The sequence below is a fragment of the Lissotriton vulgaris genome, chromosome 6, assembly GCF_964263255.1.
Source record: "Lissotriton vulgaris chromosome 6, aLisVul1.2, whole genome shotgun sequence".
Classification (NCBI taxonomy): domain Eukaryota; kingdom Metazoa; phylum Chordata; class Amphibia; order Caudata; family Salamandridae; genus Lissotriton; species Lissotriton vulgaris.
The window spans coordinates 1,630,346,349-1,630,368,377 of NC_141694.1; positions in this window are offsets into that span (position 1 = coordinate 1,630,346,349).

Consider the following 22,029-nt stretch of genomic DNA (forward strand, 5'->3'; position numbering starts at 1 on the left):
CGGGATTCATGTAGGATTAGCAAAAATTATTGCGATTCCTACTGATTCCTTATTTGCGATCAGCAAATTGCTAATCGCAAATAAGGAAAAACTCCCCATTCATTACTATGGGCCAAAAGGCCCATAGGAATGAATGGGGAGTATTCCTTATTTGCGATTAGCAATTTGCTAATCGCAAATAAGATTGCGATTTGAAGGGTGCCAGGGGTGTCCAAAGGACACCCTGTAGCACCCCTCAAATGCACATTTGAACAGGTGTTGCGCACACACATGTCCAGAGGACATGTGTGTGTGTAACATGCAAAAGAAAAAAATGCACTAAAGTGCTTTTTACTCTTTTTTCGCAATTTACCACGAAGTCACATTTTGTGGTAAATTGCGACCAAATATTGCGAATTCGCAATTTCAAATTGGGTGATGAATTGGATTTAAGGAATCTCTATTAGAGATTCCTTAAATCCAATTCCTCGCAAATATGCGATTTAGGTAATAGCGATTTTTGCATTTGGGATGATGAATCCCAAATGCAAAAATCGCACTCGCAAACGGCCAGATTCTCAGAATCTGGCCATTTGCGAGCGCAATTCATGTTGATGAATATGGCTGCTAATGTTTTTAAATGCTAACTATAACGTCTCTGAACCTGTGGTTTTTCAGTGAATTTCGAAGGTTTTTTAAATGCTAATTTCCAACGATAATGTAACAGAAACCTGAGTTTTTTTCAGTGAATTTCTATGTTTTTTTTTAACTAGCAGTTGCGTTTGCAGAGTGGTGGAGAAAGGGGGCTGGGCATCCAACCAGCTCTCAGGAATTCCGCTGCGTAGGACTTAACAGGAGGTACCAGGAGTGGGAGGGCTGAGAGGTGGTCGCAGGCCAACCCCCCTTTCTCCACCACTCTGCAGACGTGCCTCCTGGCATGCTCTTGGTTGGGGGGTGAAGTCCCCTTTCCTCTTAAGTGTCCCTGGAGACCATCTAGCCCTCCTGTTACCTCCAGTAAGTCCCACACAGATGGATTGCTGAGAGGTAGTCAAAGGCCATGCCCCCTTTCTGCAGCACTCTGCCAATGCACTTCCTGGCGCACTGCTGCTTGGGGGATGAAGTCCACTTTAGTCCTGAAGTCCTCAGGACACAAGGGGACCTAATTGCCCCACCGCCATAATTAGCCCCTCAGAGGTTGTCGGTCCCCAGGGCTTTGTGGGGGGGGCAGAAGCCCCCCCATGCATTCATTTTAAAAGACAACCCCAGCACTCGTGGCCCCCTACATTCACTAAACATAGGCCTTGGGACATGGCCCACCCAGGGGTTTGAAGAAAACGAAGCGCGGGAGTCCGCGCTGCGTTTAAAAACAATTGTTTTGGATGGATTTACGGATCCACAGGGAATCCCCCTGAAATGTATTTAAAAAAAATGTTTTTTGTGGCCCAGGAGTTCCCTGTGGGACCCCTTGAGGAGGTCTAGGGGGTCAGGTTGTTTCTACCCTACCCATTTTTCTTAATTTTCTTACCTTTTTTCTTGTGTTGTGGCTGTACCGAGTCACAAGATGGCTGCTAACACTTCCTGGTTTGAAGTATTGGCAGTTAATCAGATCGCAGGCCCGAGATCAGGAGGGTTTCTGGATCCTCTGCGGTCATATTTGTATATCTGAGAAATGCTTAAATTTCTCAAGAACTGCTGAACGGATTTACATCATTTAACAAAAAGAGTTCACTCTGGTCCAGGAGCTACCTTTCTGCCAAATTTGGTGTAATTCCGTTCAGCAGTTCAGCCTATAGCTGCGACAACAGTTTCCTATGGAAATTAACACAGAGAAACTGCGTTTTGGGACCCCCCCCTTTTCTCTGCCCCGCTTGACGAATCACCCCAAAACACAGCAGCTGATGTGAGTGGGCACATAATTTGAAAATTGCACGAATATTCGTCAAACGGCACCAAAGATATTCGCAAAAGAAAAAACACTTTTTGAATAGAAACAAGGTCCTAACCAGTAGGTAAAATATACATATACATTTCCTAGGCACGGCACTCCAGTACAGGATTGATTTTCCAGATATTTAATGCTCAGTTGGAAGAATGCATCAACGCACTTTGGTGCTCAAAGCACCTAGGTCACGATCATTGGCATTTTAAACTCCTGTGAAACATTTCATTAACATAAACTGAGGAAAAGCTCAAAGTAGATACAGGTAGCTCTATCTTGGAACAGCTAAATATAGTACTGTGCTATAATCATTACCACTAAGGGGCCAATTCCGATCTCTCTCGGAAGGGCTCCGAATGCGATCCGGCCGGAAAAAGTACGAGCCTTACACGTGTTCTCCCCACGACTCGTATAGCTGTATGAGCGAGCAAGTACGATGCGAGAAACGCAAAATCACCGACCAAATCGTTTCCAGGTCTGAACCGCTCGGTACACCTCGTCCGTAAGCAAACCGTGCCGTGCAACGGAGGCAATTTCCAACCGCTCTGGCTGTGAACAAAGGCTTCAGGGAGCCTGAGGGGATTTCAATCCCCTTGCACTCCCTGAAGGCTTTTTTTTTTTAGAGCATTCTGCCCTTTAGTTGCAGAATGTTCTACTAGCCTTGTAGCCCTTCATAGCAGGGCTGTACCGGCTATTAATGCCCCGCTGCCTTGTTAAAGTCCCTCCCCTTCGGCTCGGGCCTTTAACGCTGCAGCGGTCCTTTAATAGCCGGTATAGCCCGCTACGGTGGGTTATAAGGCTACATTAACTATTGTCTTCGATTAGACTCATCAAAGATTCTGTTTTGAAACACAATTTAGATACCTTTTTATCGTGTGGACGAACTACATTTTCCATCTCTATGTATGTGCCCCAGTGTGTTTATGATAAGTTCTCATAATGTTTGTCTGTTCAAAAGGGATAAAGCAAATTTCGCCTCAGTGAGCTATTTGTAAACGTATTCCTAGGGCGGGCAATGTGTTCATTATCTTAAAATAAACTCAAAATCAAATTAAAAAATATCAAACCAGCTTGATTGCTGTCTACTCTCGGTTTCAATCAGAAGTGTCTGAGTAGTTAATATTGTCTGCCGTTACATGCTTGTCTACACTGTGATGCATCCGAGCTTGCTTTCTTATAAAAGAAAAAACACATATGTACACTGTTAAAAACAAGAAAATAGAATTCCTACGATCTCATGTGCTGGCTACAAGGAGTTAATTAAAAACAATCAAATAAAATCATATACAAAAAAGGGTTACAGATGTACAAAAGTTATTTGTCGACATTCAACCCTATTGGTTCTTTACAATACATTTCTCAAATATATCTGTATTTAAGCCTTCTGCATTCTTTCTCTCTGTTTCCCCTTCTCAGTTTTTTCACCACACTGTCAATCACACCTTAGGTCAAAAGCTGCTGGTCACCCCCAGGTAGTTTCTGAAAATGTTGTGCTACTGGGTAGGGGTTGTCTATATTTTTTATTGCTCGTAGGTGTTGGAGAATACATTTGTGTACCAGTAAAATTGTGCTTCCCATGAACCATTTTGAGCATGGCCATGACAGTGTATTTACAGCGTATTATGTTTTGCATGTCAGGCTTTTTTTCACTTTCATTCTTTTCCCTATGAGGGGAAGAAGCAATACCAGAGAGGCGAAGAGTAATGTGTGCCCAGGCATCCTCGCTCATGACCATGGGTGTCGTGGCTTAGGAGCCGATGGGACAGGCTGCTTGAGCACTGAGCTCTGCGCCCGATCCCCCATATGCTCCTTTTACCGACATCTCCCGGACCCCCAGGCGGACCCACTTGAGCGGGGCGGCCAGGAGATGACGGCTGTCGAGATTTGGCCCAAAATCGGACCTGAAGCGGCGGCGGAGGCCGCTGGCCTGAGTGGGGTTGCAGGCCGCCGGAGAAATCAAGATGGCGCTGGACCCCACCCCCGATTCCGGGAGCTGGAGCTGGTGCTGACGGCTGTGTGAGTGAACAGGTACCCGCGGCGGGGGACGTGCTGTAAGTCAGAGCGCGACGCCCCAAGGACAACTGCGGAGGCACTGCTGGGTGGCGGAGTGCCCCAGACCGCGGTGAGTGGAAGCTGGGAGTGCAGCGGCTGCAGAAAGACTGGGACCAGTGGCTTGGCCCTCCGAGATCGCGGAGGGCCCTTAGAGGAGTCAGAGCTGTGTGGGGGGGTGTGCCCAACCTGATGACTGGATGGCGCCCCTCCTGCCTGCCTGGGGGAGATCGAGTGATAGCTGGACCCTGCCGGGGGAACTAAACCGGGGGGCCCCCACTCTGAAAGGAAGATCGGAGGAAGCTGGAGCTTGCTGCCCCCTTGAGACCCGCCTGCTTGCCCTCGTGAACTGCGGACTGGGAGCAGGATCGCCTCGGGGGCCCTGGACACTGGTGGTGGGGCTGCTGAGGAAGGCTGCAAGAGGCCCCGGGCTGCTCTGCTTGGGCAGTGCTGACTGGACTGGCGGCGCCCCCCCTGCGCAGAGATACTGAGCGGGGGTGCAGGCAGTGACCTGGCAGCGTATCGCTGGGAACTTGACGCACTGGAGTGGGGCTTCACAAAAACTGCGGTAGGGCGACTAACCGGACTCGGAGCAGTGGACTGAGTACAGCAACGCGGTGCTGGGGGGCGGTCCTGGGCTCGTCCTCTAGTGTGGGACCGCACGGAGTCGGGCCGTCTTGGCCTGGAGAAGAACCTGGGAAGAACCCTGTGGGACCGGCGGTGAGCTGCGAGGTCTGACACCCAACGTGGTGAGACCTGAAAGCCAACGCATTGCCATCATTAGACGGTGCATTATGGCTGGGGCTTTTTCTGGGTGTTGCCGTTAAAGCGAGGGGCGACCATTGGGGCCTACTTGAAGTGGGGGTGGTACTGCCCACTGGACTGGAGCGGAAGGCGTTTGGGACCTCGCGACGCAGGATTGGAGTGCGCTGGCGGCGGCAACCATGGGCAAGCCCCGCGCACGGAAGGAGGAAGACCCGTTGCCACCTGGGGCCGACTTTCCACCTCATGAAAGTAGGGGTGAACAGGAGTTGCCACGAGACCCGGAGATTCAATTCCAGCTGGACAAAATCCTGGCGGCCATAGCGGACTCCTGAGATGCCCTTCAGCAGGATATTGCGCAAGTTGCGACGGGACTGGGTTTGTTACGGCAGACCACTCGAAGCTTGCTGACCGGGTGAAGCAGACCGAAGCTACACTTCAGGAGATTGGCCCTACACAGACTGCAATATCTACAACTATGGCGGGCGTTCTCGACCGTCTCACTATGCTGGAGCGGCGGGCTGAGGACGCGGAAAGCAGAAACAGACACAATAACATCTGCGTGGTGGGACTGCCGGAGAAAATTGAGGGATCGGATTTGGTGAGCTACCTAGAAACTTGGCTTCAAACTGTAGGGGCCCCTGAGGGGCTATCGGGCTTCTACACCTTGGAACGGGCGCATCGGGTCCCAGCTAAGCTGCCGCAGCAGGGGCGTCCTCCGTGGCCGGTAGTGGCGCGGCTGTTGCACTTTCTGGACCGCGATTTGCTTCTTCGGAGGGCCCGTAGCGATGGCCCTTTCCAGGTGGACAACAGCAGTGTTACTCTCTTTCCGGACTACTTGTTTGATATGCAGCAGCGCCGCATGTCCTTCCAAACTGTCAAGAAAGAGTTGCACGCGGAAGGGATTCAGTACTCTCTATTCTTCCCAGCCAAGTTGCGCATTGTACTCGACGGAAAGACCCACTTCCATGACACGCCGGAGGATGCACTGGCTAGAGATTCTCAACCTCCCAGATCACAGCGGCTGAGTCGCCGCAGACGGGACCTGCGGAAGCCATCGACTTCACAGACGGCCATAGATCGTAGGGGTGCTCTGGAAGCGGTGACGGTGATCTCCGGAGAACTGTTGAAAACCACACCAGATGCATCAGAACTTGGCAGTGACAAGGGCCGATTGGAGGCGGAGTCCTCTGTATTGGACGATCCACGCTTACCAACGGTCACTCCTGGAACTGCAGATGGGCTGCGAGATGAGTAGATATTGGGATGGCTGTGGGACTGGGGGTTCTGCCCTGGAATGCTGTGCTGCAGTTATTGTTCGCTCCTTTAAATAGGGGTTATGGTGGGGCATTGGGCATGCAGGGGGCTGGGTGATTATATCAGGAGGGACTAGGGTTGAGGTGGCGCTGGGGTTACATGGGGTTCCGGGGGGATCTGGGAGGTATTGTATTTTAGGGGGATTTGTGGGCGGGCACTAGTTGTGCTTTTGTTTTCTTGTAGGTAATTTCCTTAGGCCCTATCCATCCCCCACTGGATGGTACTAGTTAGATTGCCTTAGCTTTGCACGAGGCACACAGTTGGGGTAGTTTGGATGGGATTCACTGTGTTGGTGCCTGTTCTTGGGGGGGAGGGAGGTGTACTGGGTGGGGCGGGTTGTTTGGGGATGGATTTAGTTTGTTTAGGGGACACTGCCTGCTGGTGGATTTTGCCGGAAAAGTGGAACTATCGAGTGTTGTGTATTTGTGTATTGATGTTGTCACCTGGCAGCCGGAAGGGCGGTGCTACTTTGAGTGGTTCTCACATTATTGTTATGGGTCCATCACCTGATGTGAAATGTATATCCTGGAATGTTCGGGGATTGCACTCCATGCAGTGTAGGTATAAGGTTCACTCCTATTTGATCCGCAGGGGCGCGCAGGTGGCTTTCTTACAGGAGACACACTTGACTAAGACTGAGGGGCTTGCGCTGCAGCGTAGGCGGCGAGGGCAGCTTTATTACACTACTTACTCAGCCTTTGCACGGGAGGTTCTGATCTGAGTTAGGGCTAGGGCCCCCTTTCAAGTGTTGGACCAACTGATTGACCCTGATGGCCGCTACATTGCCGTAAGTGGTCGCCTGTATGGGCGTGAAGTGACCCTCTGTTCTGTCTATGCTCCCAATGTTGAGCAGGCGTCCTTCCTGGAGACCTTGTCTACTGCCCTAACGGATTACTTCACAACACCAGTATTGCTGGGGGGAAACTTTAACTCAGTTGTTGATGTCACCACGGACAGGTCCCATCCTCCACTGCCCACAGCCCCGGTCAATAAATTGGCTAGGGCTCGAGCCCAATGGCAAGACAACTTGGGACTCATTGACATTTGGCGAGAGCAGCACCGGGTCAATAGAGATTATTCATATTACTCTGCCTTGCACGATCTTCACGTTCGGTTGGACGCCTTTTTATGTAGTATCGGCTTGGCGTCACTGGCAGCTAGTAACGAGTATCTAACGCGTACCATATCGGATCATAATCCGCTATTGGTAAACTTCTGCTGGATAGCAGAACACCCCAGGGTCCCGATTTGGAGATTGCGCCCAGAGATGTTGGAGGATCAGGTTTTTCACGCGGAGTTGGGAGATGGGGTAGAACCATACTTTGCGGAGAATGCGGGCTCTGCTACGACGGTGGCCCTGGAATGGGATGCTTTTAAAGTGGTGGTCCGCAGGATCTGTATAGCCAAATGGGTGGGAGTTCGGAAGATGCTATTGCAGGAATTCAAGACGGGCGAACTCGCCCTTCACGAAGCGGAGAGGGCACATTCGGATGGCTCTGGCACGCGTGACGAGGTACTGGCCCAGAAGGAGGTGGTGGCGGTGGGGGTGGAGCACCTCCGGTGCTTTGATCACAGAGCTTTCTTGGCGCATGCGGAACAGGACAAAGTGGGCACATTGCTGGCTTGGCTGGCTGATCCTGTTCCTAGGTGCATTCCCATTTTGGCGCTAGCTTCATCCTCGGGACGGTTGGAATATGAGCAACATCTCATAAATGACCGATTTCGATCCTTCTATGCGACTCTCCACACCAGCCAGTTGCGGACTGGTGAGGAGGATACTCAGGCATTTCTAGAGGGCTTGGAGCTGCCTGCAATTGAAGAGGAGGAGGCGGAGGAGCTCAAACAGGATATTACTCTGGCTGAGATTCGCTGCGCCATTAAGCAATTGGCACGCAACAAAACACCGGGCAGCGACGGTTTGCCTATTGAATTCTACCTGACGTATATTGACCTCCTGGCCCCCAGATTGTTGGCGATGTACCGGGAGGCCAGACGGACGGGAGTATTGCCGGCTTCTACTAGGGAAGCCATTATTGTCCTGCTCCTCAAGCCAGGAAAGCAGCCGACTGACCCAGCTGCGTACAGGCCTCTCTCTATACTCACTACTGACTATAAAATACTGAGGCGGATGCTGGCCACTAGACTCCTTCCCTTTATGACGCAGTTGGTTCATCCGGACCAGGCTGGCTTTATCCCGACGCGTAATACCGCCAGTAGCATACGTAGGTTGATAGTAATATTGGATGGAGGCCGTGGAGTGGAGGGGCAGGCGATGGTCCTTTACGTTGACATTGCCAAGGCATTTGACAGCCTGGAATGGCCCTATCTGTTCTCAGTCATGATGGCATTTGGGCTTGGAGCTGGTTACGTTCGCTGGGCTGCAATACTGTATTCGTCGGCGACAGCTAGAGTCCGAGTGGGTAGGGTTATCTCCTCTTCCTATCCGGTGGGACGGGGCACTAGGCAGGGCTGCCCGCTCTCCCCGCTGCTGTTTGTCCTTGCGATAGAGCCGTTGGCAGCGCGCGCTAGAATGGGAAGGGAATACTGTGGACTCCAGCTCCGAGGTCATGCGCAGTATATTTCACTTTATGCGGACGACCTCCTGATGTTTTTTGAGAGATACAGGGGATACACTGGTGGGGGCACGCACCCACCTTGACAGCTTCGGGGATATCTCGGGACTACGGGTTAACTGCGCAAAGACCTGCGTTTTCCCAGTGACTAGTACATGTAACCCGCCCACACTGCCGCCAGATCTGGCGTGGGAACCGAGGTGCCTTCCCTATCTGGAAACGCAGGTGTATCATGATCAGGGGGATCTCCTTGAGGACAACATTGGGAGAGAGATGAGAGGCCTGAGAGGTAGCATGAGGTTTTGGGGGACCTTGCCATTGTCGGTGGCCGGTCGCGGTGCGCTGCTGAAGATGGTGGCGCTTTCCCCGCTTGTTATACTTTTTCCGGACCCTGCCGATACGAGGACTGTTTGCTTTTTTCCGACAGCTCCGTTCCGAGGTGGGCAGTTTCATTTTGAGTGCAGGACGGCGTAGGGAGGTGCTGGATACACTGATGCAGCCGAGAGCTGAAGGAGGCCTTGCCGCCCCAGATTCTGAATTGTACTATTTGGCCGCGCAATTTCAGTTTCTTACTCAGGCGGTGGCGTTGGAATTTCGGGGACCCGAGGGGGGGTCAGTGCCGGAGGCGCCCAGGCATGTCTTGACATTCGTAATCCTGCAGCAGCGACTGAGGACTGCTGACTTATCAATGGTAGAGGGCACACTGCGGCATTGTTGGAAATGTTTCCACAATAGACTCGGAGTGCAGCGTCCTTACGCGCCCGAGATTCCGTTGAGCATGTGCACAGCATTGCCACATGACGGTGATTGGTCCGCCCTGGTGGAATGCGAGGACCTGGGCCTGCAGATGGTGGGAGACCTGTATGCAGACGGTGTACTATTACCCTTTGGTACGTTACAGGAGACCTTTGGTCTTCCACGAGGCCATTACCTGCTACACGCGGCATTGGTTACACCCATACAGACGCATTGGGGTGCTGGTCTCTCCGAACCGCCAACAAGCCGAGCGTGTCAGTTTGTAGTGATGGCAGCGGGCACGTACAAGACGGTTACCTGTCTGTATAAATGGATGCTAGGGGAAGGGCTTAACCCATTACAAAAACTGCGGGAGCACTGGGAGACGGACTTAGATAAAACGATCCCGGGCGCCGCCTGGTTACAGACACTTAAAAGAGCATGGAAGGGTACCAGGAATGCTAGGTTTCAGCTAATCCAATTCTTCCTTTACATAGGGCATACCTCACGCCAGCAAAAATGAATCAATATTTTCAGACTGATACTGCGATCTGTCCCCGGTGTCAGCTGCAGGGCGTGGACCTGAGCCACATGCTGTGGGACTGTCCCCAGCTGGGAACATATTGGGAGGAGGTAACCGAGTTGCTTTCTAAGGTGACTGAGCGACAGGTTGTTCTGGATAAAGGAGCTTGCCTATTGCACTGGTTCCCACACACTAGCAAAACTAAGATAACAAGCAAATTTATGGACCTGGGGCACGTTCTGGCCAAGAGGGAAATTACATTACACTGTAAGGCAGCGGCTGGCCCTAGCTATGTTAGATGGAAAGCAGCAATGCTTATGTGGGCGGGCAGCAAGGGTTCCGTTCGATTTCAGCAGGCCCATAGATCCCATAGCGATAGGGCGCTGGAAGCGGCGCGGGCGTGGGAGGCTTTGGTGATGGAACTCCGGATGCCGGATGGAGATATTGGCTCAGATTCTGGCACATTGACGGATGAGGAGCAGTTGTAGGTGGCCTCCTCGGGTCTTGGGGAGTTTAGCGCGGGGGTGATCCCTGGATTCCGGGTGGTGGCGGAGACTTTTAGTTTCATGGCTGAGATGCTCAGCACGCACTTCACACATTAGGGTAGTATATTGATGACACTTGTTAATTAGGTAACAGCGCCGGCAACAGGGGCGGGGGGAAGGGGAGGTCGTTGGGCATTGAGGATGACCATATATGGGGTACCGTATAATGTTTTAGAGCCCAGGGTTGCGTAATACTATTGTGCTGATGGAAGGGGCTTGATATCGCAGCGCCAGACTAGATTTCAGATCTAAAGTCCCTTGTGGAATTGCTGGATTATTGTCGAGCCTTTACTCATTGCGAAATGTGGGACTCTTTGTATTCATGATGGTCTATCCTCATGTTTTGTTTGTCTTTTTGAAACAATAAAAGAATTTGAAAAAAAAAATGACACCTGTCCCATTCCTACCCAAACCAGGGGATCATGTGATGAAGTGGGAGGATTGGAGGGAATACTTTATGAATTATCTGGAAGCCCTAGAGGATGAGAACGTAGAGGCGTTTCCCAGCAAGAGGAGGAGGAGAATATTATTCCCCAACCTAGGCCCGGAGGGCATCAGAGTTTTCCAGAATCTAGTCCCCACACCGCGACAGGCAGCAGACAACGACGTGTTCCAACACGCGATCGACGACCTAAACAACCACTATAGACCAGTGGTTTGCACATCAATAGACACGTACAACTTCCAACAGAGGAAGCAGGCAGCAGGAGAGTCCATAGACGAATACATAGCTGCCTTAAAGAAACTAGCAATCATGTGTAAATTTGGCACCTTACACGACGAGTTCATCAAAGACCAAATAGTCATGCACACCACAAATACAGCGATCCAAGACAAACTGTGGGTAAACGGGGATGCTACCCTGAAGGAAGTCATAGCCATGGTAAAGAAGGCAGAGCTATCCAAAAGGTGTGCGGACGCGGATAAAAGAGAAACAGCCGCGAGGCCCATGGTTAACAGAGTCACCGAAGCAGAACCACCGGAGAGAAGCAAGGTAACAGCAGGGGGACATGAAGACACAAGCCAAGTGGACACCCAGACCAACACAAGCGAAGAAACCCGCCAATGAAAGCAAGAATGCATGCTATAGGTGTGGCAGTCCATTTCACGCAGCCTATGAGAAACATTGCCCGGCCTTCCGCGCCAAATGTATGTTCTGTGGTATCGTGGGGCACTCCGAGAAAGTATGCCGCCCCAAGCAAAAGAGACCGGCAGTGAAGTACATAGCCCAGGAATGGAGGGTGTAAGGAGGAGAAGAAGAAGAGGACAATGTGCTGTGAATTGAAGAACACATACTAGGCATTGACTGCAATCTCTCCAAGAAGCCGCAATGTGACCTAGTTATAGAGGGATACCGATCAAGATGGTGGCAGACTCTGGGTCCCCGTATACCATAATACAACAGGTGGTGTGGAATGAACGTTTCAAAGACAGCCTAGGACCCTACCTGGAACCTCCAGACATTCGACCTGTCACTTATACAGGAGAGCCCATTCCCATGGTTGCATATTGAGTCCTGAAATTCGTGTTTAAGGATCGCAATGTAGAATGCAAGCTAAATGTGGCAGAAAAAGGCCCTTCAGTTTTAGGATGGATAGACCAAGGCGACCTAGGCATACAGCTAAACCCGGGTGGCATCACACAAGTCCTGATGGCCAGCCCGGAACAACAGCCTGACGTCACCAGAATGAAGGAAGAATTCCCAACAGTGTTTGGAGGTACTCGGGAAATTGACAAAAATTACGCACAAGATTGACCTCAAGGCCGACGCAAAACCGGTATGTCACAAAGTGAGAAATCTACCGTTAGTGGTGGCAATGAAACTCAGCGGTAAGGTCCGTTTATGTGTCGACTCGAGGGAATTGAACAAGAACATAATAGTTGAAAAATTCCTGTTACCAAGAATAGACGGAATGCTAGCGAAAACGAAGGGGGTAAGATGGTTTTCCACCATTGACCTCACTTCGGCATACCATCAGATAGCCTTGCACCACTCGAGCCGCAAGCTGACATCCTTCATAACACCTTTCGGTTCTACCAGTTCCGCCGCATGCCGTTAAGACTGGCATCGGCGGCAGCCGTATTCCAGAAGCTCATGCACAAAGTGTTTAAGAATGTGGAAGGAGTACATCTTGGTGATGGGCAAGGATCAAGCAGACCATGACAGGAAGCTGTCCGATGTATTACATGTCCTGGAGCGAAATGGGCTCACAGCAGAGTGGGAGAAGTGCCAGTTTGGAATGTTGTCGGTTACCTACTAGGCCATGAGATCAGTGATCACGGCATCACACCCAAACACGTCAAGGCCATATGTGAAGCACCTCCTCCGAAAAGCAAGGAAGAAATAAGATCGTTCTTAGGGATGGGTGAGTATTATAGTAAATTTGTGCAGCACTTTGCCACCAAGACGCACCACCTGCGCCATCTCCTACGTAACAAGTCAATCTTTAAGTGGACGGAAGAGACACTAGGAGAGTTTCAGAAGATCAAGGAGGACATTAGCAAGGCAGTCACGCTACAAGGATTCGATCAGCAAGGGAAATCCATACTAACGACCGACACAAGTGAAATAGGACTGGGAGCAGTCCTTATGCAGGAGAGGAAAAACGGAGAAATGGCCACTATTAGCTTTTGCGTCCAGTTTGCCTTCAACCACGGAGCAGAAGTTCAGCGTAATATAAAAGGAGATGTTAGCTGTGGTGTGGCCCATGGGGAAATTCCGCCAATTTCTATGGGGCATGAGATTCAGGCTCAAGACGGACCATAAGCCACCAGTCAAAGTACTCACGTCCAGGGGACATGCAAATGACACGCCACACATTGCTAAGATGACACTGAAGCTTTTGGACTATAGATACGACATAGAGTACATCTCAGGGACAAGAAACAAAGTAGCCGACTATTTCAGCCGAGCTTCCGCCATGGAGGAGGCCCGCAGTACTCCGAAGAGAACAATGTTAGCGTCACCTTCATGGAAGATCATGAAAAAGTAATAAGTGGGCAAGAGTGGAAGAAAGCCTACGAGGACGATTCAGACATCATGGAAGTCAAGCGCTTCATTCTGCAAGGATGGCCGGAAAAGAGACACATGAAAGCAGAGCACAGGAAGTTCTTCGATGTGCGAGACGAACTATCCATCGGAGACCGGGGGACCTTCCTATTTAGAGGAGATAAAGTAGTTCCTCCCGCTACACTGGTACCGCACTTACTTGCCATTCTACATTAAGGACACCTGGGCATTGTGAAAATGAAGCTGAGAGCAAAACAGATGTACTGGTGGCCAGCAATGGACAACCTGATCGAAATTCATGTTCGTGAATGTGAACAGTGCCAAAAGGCTGACAAGTCGCAAACGTTGATGCGCCCTTCATTGGGGAAGTTCGACAACCCATCAAATCCATGGGAAGAGTTATCAATAGACATCTTGGGTCTAGTTCTGAACGCACAGGGAGTACCGAAATACGTAGTAGTACTCATAGACAGGTTTTCCAAGTGGCCAGAAATAGACATCCAAGAGGAAATGGACACAGAAATGGTGCTGAAGTTAATCACAGCTACTTTCCTCCGAGAAGGTATTCCCCGCTCCATTCTGAGTGACAATGGACCCCAGTTCACATCAGAGAAATGGAACAAATACATGGAAAGAAACGGCATCAAGATAAAACACACATCTGTATATCACCCGGCCGGCAATGGCTTAGCCGAAAGGTTTAACCGAGTCATCACGGGCTCCATACAATCTACAATAGGAGCAGGAAAGGACTGGGAAAAGGAGGTAAGGAGCACATTGTGGGCCTACAGAATCACCCCAACCTGCACAGGATACAGTCCTTTCCAAATCCTGAGAGGGCGTGACCCTTTTACCAAGGACAATCTAGCGTGGAAGGAACGAACCATCAAGAGCAGGTGGTTTCCGGCGGTAGTCCACCACAATTTAGAAAGAGCACAAAGAATATATGCCGAACACTTCAACAGAAGGCATAATGTGAAGGAGACGGAGTTAGAAAGAGGAGAGTGGGTCAGAGTCAAACTAGCCCAGTTGAGAAGAAAGGTGGACAGCAAGTTCAGTGCGTACTTGCAAGTAAAGGAAGTATATAACAGATCCGCTTTATTGCGTGATGGAAAAATCTGGTCTCAAGATCGTATGTCCAAGTGCAACAAGATACTGCAGTGGACCAAAGAAGAAGAATTGCAAGCAGAAAACCTCCAGGACCAACCAAATGACATTGTTCCGCTGTGGGAAGGTGAGGTGAATTCTGGAGTAGCGGAAAGAGAAGGAGAGTTGGACACAGGGGATAATCCTGTTGTTACAGAATATTCGAGTGGTCTGGGCAAAACACCGCAGAGAGAAAATCTCCCGGGAGTTGGAAGGATGGGAGTAAAGACAACTGGAGAAAGAACAGAGAGTCCCTCCTCCACCCGGTGAGACGTACACGTGCTGGTAGAACTGTAGTGAGGCCCGCGAGATACAGAGACTATGATATGGGGGAGGTGAATGGCATAGCCTGCTGATAGACTTTGAGACTTTCTTCTCTGTTGTTGTTTAATTGTAAAGGAGGTAGATATGTAGTGTTGCGCTCTAGTCGTTACGCGGCGGCGTAATAACGTAGAGCTCAACGGCCTTTTGCTGTTGTGGAGTGAGAGCCGAGCCCGAAGACATCGAGTATGCTCCGTGCGCTCTCCATAGATAATTAATAAAGTTAAACACTTACCTGCAACTGAGTGGCACTTCATTGGGGGTATACACTACATCATTACAGGGACCTGGATGACCCTGGCACGTGAGTTTTTTGGAGCTGTAAAGATTTGGGGTCTGCGGCTGGCTCTGGATGCGTTGCATCACTGGTGGCCTGCGACTCACTTCGACAGGGAATTGGAGCCTGCCCGAGCCGCACGCTTGAACAATGCGCGACCGAATTGAAGATGCGACAGAGAGCGGTTGCCGGTGTGCCAACACCAGCTGGAAAAGGTCGGGCTGATTGGTAAGTGTAGTGCACTGTAGTATTATCATCCTGGGATGCCAGGAAGCTTTGATGATATTCCCAGGAAAGAGGGAAATCTTCTGCTCTGGACGTATTTAGAAATTCTCTCTGTCATGCATAAATAATGGTATCATTACTCTTTTCTTCTCTTCTCTCCCAGTTTTTCTGACTTTAGCAACTATGCCTTTATGGGGTCCTGCTATCACGTTTTATAATTGTTGATTTGGCAAAATTGGAGATTATTCTTCGCTAAAAGAAAGTCCTTCTCCTAAGAGGGTATGATCGCTACCTGGGAGGTACCTAAGTACCCCCTACATGAAGTAGAACAAGGATACCACTTCCTGTCTCAATGGATACATGTTGTTTGTACCTCCAGCCCTGTTCCATAGTTTTCTTGTTTTACAAAATGTTTATGGATTACCACATGTTGACAGCATGTAGCCAGTACTGCCATAACCGGAGTGCTGTTATCCATGATCTCTTTGGCGAAAGGTTGATTCCTATCCCCTGTAGAATATACTGACCCGCCGGTATAGAGGACGTGGCCTGACAAGATGGCAGTGGTATCTTCAGGTGTCCACTGCCCAAAAACTCTGAGCTTGCATCTATTCCTGCTCTCCGACTCTCCGTGGATTGTTGGGGACCTTGACGCAGACTTCTGCACTTACCCTATCTTCAAACATAGACTTTAATGCTGGGATTATCTCCTAGCAAAACCCTGCCCCCATACCAGCCGTCATACATTGTTGGTGTCAGGTGCTCCTATGCTCATCTTTCTACTGCCCATGCTGTACCTATTCTGTATGTGAGATATGCATGTTTTGCTGTTGCCAAATATGTACATGTTTTGTGTTGGAGGAAAACATGCATGAATGGTACTTGCTGTGACAGTGTAGTGTAAATTTGAAGGAGTAATGATGTTACTAGCTTTGAAGTAGCATTTCATGTTTAGAGGGTAGAGTGGGGTAATGTACCACATAATACTGTGGTTGTACTACTACCTTTTATTTTAAATGAAGTTTCTGGCAGGGAGCATGATGATCACCTGGCAACATGCATCCACTCCAGTTGGGTTGTCCAAAACTCTGCCTTTGTGGGATGTATGTTCGATGCAAATAGCACTTGCACCTCATTTGTGAGAAACCTTCTCCCCGGTTGTTTTGTAGTAGGCATAGTAGGGCTATGGTGGAGGTCTGAGGTAGAAATTGATGAAGAGAGCAACATTATTTGGGGTGGAGAAGAAGGGTGGAGCAAAGTAAGAGGGAAGATAAGTACACAAAACTGTGGTGGAGGAAGGAAAAGTGATGAAGTTGGTAAGGATGCAGATAGTGATGTGATGAGAGTGGAGGATGCAGATAGTGATGGGATGAGAAAGAATAGGTGGAGGAGGAAATTATCTTTGGGGGATCTAATGACGGAAGACTGAGTAGGCCGATGGATAAGGGGAGATTGAAAAAGGGAGAGGAAGTGCTAAATGGTTGCAGGATGACGAGCAGAGAGTGAAAGACAGAGACTCTGAAAAGAATTCTAGAAAGAGAGATCCAAGGAGTGTGGCAAAAACCTAGAGATAGTGTAGGACAAGATACACAAAGAGAGAGAGAGAGAGAGAGAGAGAGAGAGAGAGAGAGAGAGAGAGAGAGAGAGAGATGCTGTTAAAATAAAATGTTAACTTAGAATGTTAGCACAAAAGGACTTTACTTTACGTCTCTGGTTGCCTTAAAAGGTTATTTTGCATATTTGTCTCTGATTGCCTTAAGATGATATTTTGCTTTTCTTTATACCTTTTTAAGACATCATATAATTACGTCGAAGCACAGGGGAAGTGATTGAGAAAAAATAAGGAGAGAGAAAGGCAGAACACAAAGCAGAGGGACTGAGCCTTGTATATGAAGTGGGTGTTCTCTAAGACATTGGTCTCTCGCCAAACAGGCAACAGTGCTTTTTGGGTAACCAGCCTTAAGCATCTGACCAACAACTGTGCAGTACCGAAAATTAGAAACAATGAGTGGCAGGAGGAATCAGTAAAGGATGTTGTTGTGTTGTCAGAGTGAATCAGATGCTGACTGAGCTTTGTAAATCTTACAGAGATACTAAGCTAGGTCAGATAGAGTCCCACTGAGGCAGGAAACTGTCTAGCTGCTCCGCAATATTTACAGTTCAACTTCTCATGAGACTCCTACTTATAGTTACATTTCACAGTGCGCCTACTGTTGAAGAAGCGCTGGAAGAAGATCTGACCTGGGAGGACAAAGACTATTAGTTTTTGAGATTTTAAGTCTTTTTTAAAAGTTTGAGTTTATTAAAGAAAACAAGAAATGAAACAGCAATACAATGAATAGAACAAATACTATTTAACATAAAAAGTATGTAGTGAGATAAAAATATATAAGGATAGGTTAGCCAAGCTGTATACAAAAAGAAATATTCGCAATATAAACAATAAAAAGAAGGGTGCAAGGGAGGGAAACAATATGCCACTACTATATAACAATTAGGAGTAATAATGCAACAATGTGAGCATAACAATAAATGAATAGGAATAACGTATTACAAACATAGGGTTGTTAAGAAATTTGTAAACGTCTAGAAATAGAGCGGCAAGGGGAGATCTCAAAGTGGTTCCTTACATCGTCTGAAATCTTAGCAGTTTCAAAACTAGAAGAGGCAGACAAAGATAAATACGTTGTTAATGGGAGCCATAATAAATCTCTTTTAAATGCTACGGAAATATGGGGAAACATAATTGGTATCTAATCGGTAATGAAAACAAACAGCGTTCCACAAGGATCTAAAAGTAACTTTGTCTGCCTGTTTCCAGTTAGAAGTTATTTAATTAAAGGCAATTGCTAGCAATAACTCTAAGAGTTTGAAACTCAGGGAGGAGTGAGGCCATTGGGTTAATAATGTGCCCAAAAATACATTTGTGATAGATAAAGGAATCTGAAGTTTGAAAATGATGTTAATTTGAGACCAAACCAGGTGCCAGAATTGATGAATAGGTGAACATTCAGACAGCATGTGTTTTAAATCGGCAGATGGGCAAGGGCAGGACCAACATGTAGAGGACATATCTGGTGAAAAAGATGCTAGGGCTAGTGGAGAAAATAATACTCTGTGATAAATAAAATAGAGGGTTTGTGTGGTGTTTGCAGCTCAAGACGTTTTATGAAGTTTAAACCATATTTTGTCCCATAAATAAATTGGCCAAACGTGAGAGATCCTTCCCCCATGCCAATTCAGCCTTAGATTTGTGTCTGTCTGGGGGAGATTGTAGCAATTGATATATATTAGAAGAAGGGGGAAGTGTCAAGTATTGGAGATAGGTTTTTGTAATGTGCGGAAAAGTTTGTGTCTGTTGGTAAAGTTAGAAGATATTAATTTAGGGAAGAACATAAAAGATCATATTGCGGTCTAGAGGACAATGGTAAAGAGAATTTATTTTGGAGATCCGAAAAAGAAAGGGGTTGGTTGTTATGTAGTAACTGAGATATCCAATGTAAACTCTTGGAATGCCTCGTTTTCCAGTATATAGAACGATTATGAATTTGTAGTAATTTATTATGCCAAATAGGTATTTGATGATGGGAATTAATTGAAGGCTAAGAGGATGGTAAAAGAGAGACCAAAGATTTATGAGAGTGGGAGATGACAGGGGAACGTGAAGATGAAATATTGGTGGTGAAGGCAAAGATCACTTGGAAATCTAAAGGGGCAATACAAATGTCTCTACTTTTATCCATATAGATGGATATAGAGGTTCATAGAGATCCAACTAGAAGCTTGTTTTAGCGAGAAAGCGGAATGATAAGCTTTAAAATAAAAAAACCTAATACCTCCATGAAGTCTGTGCTGTTTCAAAGAGGATATAGCTACACGAGGGGGCTTATTTTCCTCCCAAAATGTTGTTAAGGTAGGGTCAATTTTCTTAAAATAGTATCCAGGAATGTGTATAGGTATCATGGAAATAATATATAAAATGAGAGGAGAGAGCATCAATTTAACCGAGTCTAATAAATGACCCCACCAGGATAGAAAAAGAGGGTGCCAACGGATTACAGCAGCATTTACTTTTTTGGTGAAATAATCAAAGTTTAACCTTATAGTTTCAGGAATTAAAGGAGCAAACCATAAGCCTAAGTGTTTTATTTTAGAAGGTTGCCAAGAAAAGCCGGAATGGTCAAAAAGATATGTCTGGCATAAAACATTAAAAAGGCAAAACTTCACATTTATCTGTATTTTGACAATATCCTGAAAGCTGGGAGAAGGAGAATACCTGTTGAAGAAAGTGAGGAATATAGGCTTCAGGATTGGAACAATATAAAATAATGTTATTTTAACCTGATGAGGACCAAAATGAAAACCTGAAAAACAATTATCTTGTCTAATCCTGGTTATAAAAGGTTCTAAGCTATGATAAATAACAGTGGTGACAAGGGGCATCCCTGTCGCACACCTCTATGCAGTGGGAAATAATCAGAAGTTCTAAAGTTAACAAATATTGATGATTTGGGTCCTGAATACAACAAAGAAATTAAAGGAATCAGTTTAGGAGGAAAACTGGCCCATCGTAAAGCATGAAACATAAAATTCCACCGAATCCTATCAAAGGCCTTTTCTGCATCCAAAGCGGTAGCAGCCATAGAATGATCTAAGGAGGAGGCCTTACTTAGTACATTAAAGAATACTCGAGAATTGTCAGAGGATACTCTTCCTTTAACAAAACCGGATTGTTCAGGACCAATCAAGTCAGGTAAGACTGGATCGATACGGAGAGCCAGGATCTTAGCGAAAATCTTCTAGTCTGTATTAACTAGTGAGATAGGCCGATAATTTTTTCGGAAAGAAGGATCCTTATCCTCCTTTGTAATTAAGCAACGTGCCTTGAGATGAGCTATTATCGGTGAAAGATTTAAACAAGAGTAAAAAATCAGGCAAAATCATTTTTGCAAAATTATCATAAAACTCAGTAGTAAAACCATCCGGCCCAGGTGCTTTCCCACGACGTGGAACTGAAACAGCATTAGTATTATCTGCTAAAGAAATATACATTCCCAGGGAATCAAAATCAATGTGGTTAGAAGGAGAGGGGATGGACTGGAAGTAAGAAGAAAGATCAGACTGTTCTGAGAGGGATTCAGGTGTTAAGAAGTTCTTGTAGAATGTAACAAATTCCTTTAGAATGTCATTATCTTTAGAAATCGGATTACTGCTACAACTCTGGATTCTATTCTCATTCTTTCCTTTCCAATTTTAAAGTAATTAGCCAATAACTTCCCCATTCCGTTTTGACCCCATAATAGCGAGAACTGCATTTCAGTAAATAATTGGAAGCAGCATCAGTAAAAATTCTATTAAAAGCAAGTTTGGCGTCAATAAGATTCTTTAAAGAAGATTCATTATTAGATTGATAATATGCATATTCTATGCATATTCTAACTGTTTAATTTTTTTTCAGTAATTGAATGGATTGTTGTACTAGAGATTTTTTCTTTTGCGATATGAAATTGATAATAAAGCCTCTGGCAGCAGCTTTAAAGAATCCGGGGTTTTGTTAATAATAAAGAATTCAGAGGAAAAGGAATTAAATTGTTGACAGTAATTGGGAGCAAGAAATAAAGAGTTATTAAAACGCCATCTTCCTGGGAGGGGAGAGAATGGGATAAGATATATATCTACAAGTACAGGAGTGTGGTCTGAAATTAAAATAGAACAAATCTCAGACTGAATGGCATGTTGGGCAAGGGACTTACTTAGGAAAAGGTAATCAATATGGGACTGTGAGAGATGTGCGGCTGAGTAAAAACTATAATCTTGAAGGTCAGGGTGACAGAGTCTCCAGATCTCTACCAACGATTTTCGACGTATTGCGGATGAGAATTGTGAGTGCATTTTTGAGGGAACAAACTTAAATCTAGTTTCTATCTAATATGGGATCTAGAGTTTGGTTAAAATCACCCCCAAAAAATAATATAATCATCATCATATAGAAGCATTTTGTCAGATACATTAGTCCAGAAAACCTTATCAACCGAAGTAGGGGCATACACACTACAAAAAAAATAAAGGGATCTTATCTATGAGGAGCTTAACAATAACCCAACCCATTCCTATTGAACAAGTGAAACATGTAATTTTTTATGACATAAAATCACAACCCCATTTTACTTGCCTAAAGCTGGAGAATTAAATACATGACTCACCCAACATCGTTTCAACTTGGACACTTCATCTTCAGAAATGTGGGACTCTTGAAATAGAGCAGCATCAGTTTTTAATTTCGCTAGATGAGATAGCACCCGTTGCCTTTTGATAGGATTGCTTAATGCTTTAATGTTCCATGTAGTAACCCAAAATTTAACTTAATTATAAAAGCATGAAAAAGTAGTATGCTCACAAGAGCGAACTCAGATTCAAAATAGGATAGATATGAGGAAGTAAACTGAAATAAATATAGCATGTATTTTAGAAAAGAAGACATAAGGAGTAAAAAAGATAAAATACATAAGAAAGTGGAGAGAGGAAACCTTAAGAAAGAAAACAGAAGAAAAGAAGATGAAATAGAGAACAATAAGACAGTACATGTCATACAGATGATGACTGAAAAACATACCTACAACACAAGACG